The 3,687-nt window shown below is 33.5% G+C and overlaps 1 protein-coding gene across 1 annotated transcript in view; it reads left to right on the top strand.

Moving 5' to 3' along the window:
* The window catches only part of LOC111083798, an 11,062-nt gene extending 9,251 nt beyond the window's left edge, over positions 1-1,811 (top strand). Inside the window, exon 5 of the mRNA XM_022380493.1 lies at positions 185-1,811. The gene's annotated coding sequence lies outside the window, so the exon portion shown is untranslated. The remainder of the gene's footprint in view (positions 1-184) is intronic.
* Positions 1,812-3,687: the final 1,876 nt, after the last annotated feature.

The raw sequence follows: 3,687 nt of genomic DNA, 5'->3' as shown, positions 1-3,687 counted from the left end.
TCCTAGTTTTTATTTTTGCCCACGTGTCCTATTATTACTTTGGTTATTTTTCATATTTAAAGCAAATTAGTTGTCCTCAATTAACTACTAAGTATCTCAACATCAGTTTTCATGAAATAACACGTAATTATAACTTCCATCGTGCTATATTTTGTAAAATATTGTTTTGTTCTTGCTCCTTCAGTTATTTTAGCCCCCCAGTGATACAGCGGTACGTCTGCGGACTTACAACGCTAGAGTCCGGGTTTCTCAGTTGACAATGATCCCGAAGAACAATAAATTACAGAAAATCTGGATCGTTGTTTTTCAAGTCCAGACCTTGTATATTTTTAACGTATTATTGCTAGAATTATGAAGACTCCAATTAACTTTCCTCGTTTCATAAGAACAAAAAATGTTTATACAGTAATAAGAAAGAATATCGCTGTACACGTTTTGGTATCACACCAGTTGTGTAATCTCTTCTGTATCAGTCGAAAGTGTGTGAAGTTTTATCTTGAAACATAAACGATATATGTATATATTTTTAAAATGATGATTTGCCCATGGAAAAATCAAACCTTTTGTGTATTATAAATCAAGCAAATGATTTCACCGTGTCACATTTAAAGACAGGTTTTATTCATCGTAGTAACAGGTGTTAAATGTTTTTTTGTTTCAAGTATGTCTTATTATACTGTAAATAAAAATATTTTTACTTTACATGTGACATCATTTTATAGTGTTAATATTGTATGCTCCGGAATAAAAGTACATTCCAATTCATTTATAATGAATACATACAATCATATATCAGACTTGTATCTGTGAAGATGTATGCTTGTTTTTACAAAATAGATAGTAGTATATCTTAAACTGTTATCAATTATTTCACCATCTCTCTTTAAACTGTGCTACTAGTTACAATTGGCATTTCAATATTTTCTATCGGCTTTGGCCGAACTGATGAGAATCCTGGTATAGGTAAGTCTAACAATAGGTATGTTCACAGTGCTCAGGCCTAACGTCACAGTATTTTGGTATGTGTTAGGCTTAACAATATGTTTTATTTTATTACTTGGCCTAAGGTCAAGTTACTGTGGTAAGTGTTAGGTTTAACAAGCTGTTTTATTATATTGCTTACGCCTAAGTTTAAATTGCTACGGTTAAGTTTTAGGTCTAACAAAACATTTTATCATATTTGTTAGACCTAAAGTCATGTTACTGTGGTATTAGGTTTGACAATGTATTTTTTTTTATATTTCTCGCCTAAGTTTATGTTACTGTGGTAAGTATTAGGTATGACATTGTTTAGGCTTAATGCCACATTACTATAGTGAGTGTTCAAAGCACAATTCATAACCCACGAGAACAACAGATGATAGATTATGCGATTTTAGAACCATTATAACTGTGAACAATTAACTTGATGTATTTTACATTATCAATATTTTTTCATCATCGACTGTATTCTATTTTGTATATATATTTGCTCCTGAAATATTGAGAATTTGACAGATTAACTGTCTGGTTTACGGCACTAATCTGCATGACACTGGTTGCTATATTTTAACTAATTAAATATGAAAATCTCTAAACAATTCTCGACTTACGAACCTTAATAGAGAACTTTCTTTGGGCCTAAGTGCTGTTAACCACTGTATTTAAACTAGTATATTCTTTATATGCGTATATGTTTGGAAGCATAATTTTAACACAAACCACGATAATAATTGTGTAAAGCTGTAGCACACACAAAAAAATATTTTGAGTGATATCGTTGTCCTTGTTAACAAAATGTATGTTACTCAAAATAAATAGTTTTAATAATATTTTCAGTGTTTTATTCTTGTTTCTTTCTATATTTATTCATTTAAGGAGATATAAAACAGTTGAACACTTTGAAATTGTTATTACCTGATCTTTGAGTTCCTTCAACAACATCCAATTGTGAACTGGTAAACGAACTTTTCCACATTAACTCCACACACTGGAAACATTCTTGTCATGTCGCTTCAAGAAACAATTGGCCAGGTGGTTAGGGCACTCGACTCGCAATCTGTGGGTCGCGGGTTCGAATCCCCGTCCCACCAAACATGCTCGCCCCTTTTAGCCGTGGGGACGTTATAATGTGACGGTCAATCCCACTATTAGTTGGTAAAAGAGTAGCCCATGAGTTAGCGGTGGGTGGTGATGACTAGCTGCCTTCCCTCTAGTCATACACTGCTAAATTAGGGACGGCTAGCGCAGATAGCCCTCGTGTAGCTTTGCGCGAAAGTCAAAACGAACAAACAATCAAGAAACAATTACATAATCCTCAAGTAAGCTTTGTAACAGTAACGGGGGAACATCTGGGGCCCAGCCTTCGAAACTTTACGGAAGCTAGCGATGCTCGGAAATAAGAAAGTGGGGTGAATTTACCGACTCATTAGATTTTTGCTGAGTTAGATAATAAACAGTTTTAATATTCTCACCACCAACAGTGAACTAAAACAAAAATGACATTATTTTTATATCGGCCTCTTGGGAAGTACCTGCAGGCGGGAGAGGTAGGTCTGCCACCCTATTTTTGTGATGTAAAACAAATTATGTTTATATACTTATAGCACAGCTGCTTATGGCGTTTAACGTTTTCTACATAGTCCGCATTCTTATGATGAAGCATTAGTATATTTTTTGGTTTGAAATAGTTGTATGCAATGGTTTCTGTTGACACTTTGTAATTGGAAGTCCGAGGCCGTATTGCTACTGTCAGGTTTTGTAGGCCGGATTCTTTACAGTAGGTGTCTGTGATATACTGGCGATAAATTTGAACAATAAACAAACAGCAACACAGTCAAATTGTCGTAAAATAATATATCATAGCCAATGATTGAAATAGCTAATATAGTATTGTTTTACAGAGTTGTTTAAATCATTAATATAATTTAATAGTTAATAACTACTCAGCTTGTAGATAGTACAGTACTTTACTATAATAAAACATACTTATGCTAATTTAAGTCTCGGTCCCCATGAAGTGTGAGAACAGAATGATGATTGGTTGACTTTTCATTGGATGATTGTGGATTTTATGCGAACAACCATGGAATTGTTTAAGCTATATTTCATTCAAAATTGCTTCAGTTTTAATCTTATTTTTTCAAAAATATGTATATCTTACTGTAAATCAGTCATCATTTTGTCTACGCTGTTACTGGTGCCCACACTCAGCATAACTTAGAATCTACTGAAACAAACGTCCGTGTGGAACCAATCACAATATCTGTGGAAATTCATTTGGAGTCATAGAAACGTAATGAAGAGGTGTTTACGAACATTATGTACGTTATCATTTCTACAAAGATATGTATGTTTTTGAAACTGAAAAGCTCCTGTATATTAATTAACAAATAAAAAGAAGTCTTCAAATATGAATTTCATACGAACTGAAGCTGTACGTCCACAAGTTTCTATGGACATCTCACACAAAGACTTGTCAACTTCGAACAAATATTTATATGTCCACAAGTTTCTATGGACATCTCACACCAAGACTTGTCAACTTCGAACAAATATTTACGTAGTGAAATGAGAATTAAATGTTAGACTTCTACCAAAATATTAAAATCAGACTCAAACTTTCGAAGATATGTTACCGATTTCCTTAATTCCATCCCCCTGGTGGCTTTAATGGAAACTTTTATGTTTAACACTGGACTTGGATTG

The sequence above is a fragment of the Limulus polyphemus genome, unplaced genomic scaffold (assembly GCF_000517525.1).
Source record: "Limulus polyphemus unplaced genomic scaffold, Limulus_polyphemus-2.1.2 Scaffold11273, whole genome shotgun sequence".
NCBI lineage: Eukaryota > Metazoa > Arthropoda > Merostomata > Xiphosura > Limulidae > Limulus > Limulus polyphemus.
The sequence above is the reverse complement of the archived record's forward strand: the minus strand, read 5'-3'. Positions and strand labels throughout refer to the sequence as shown.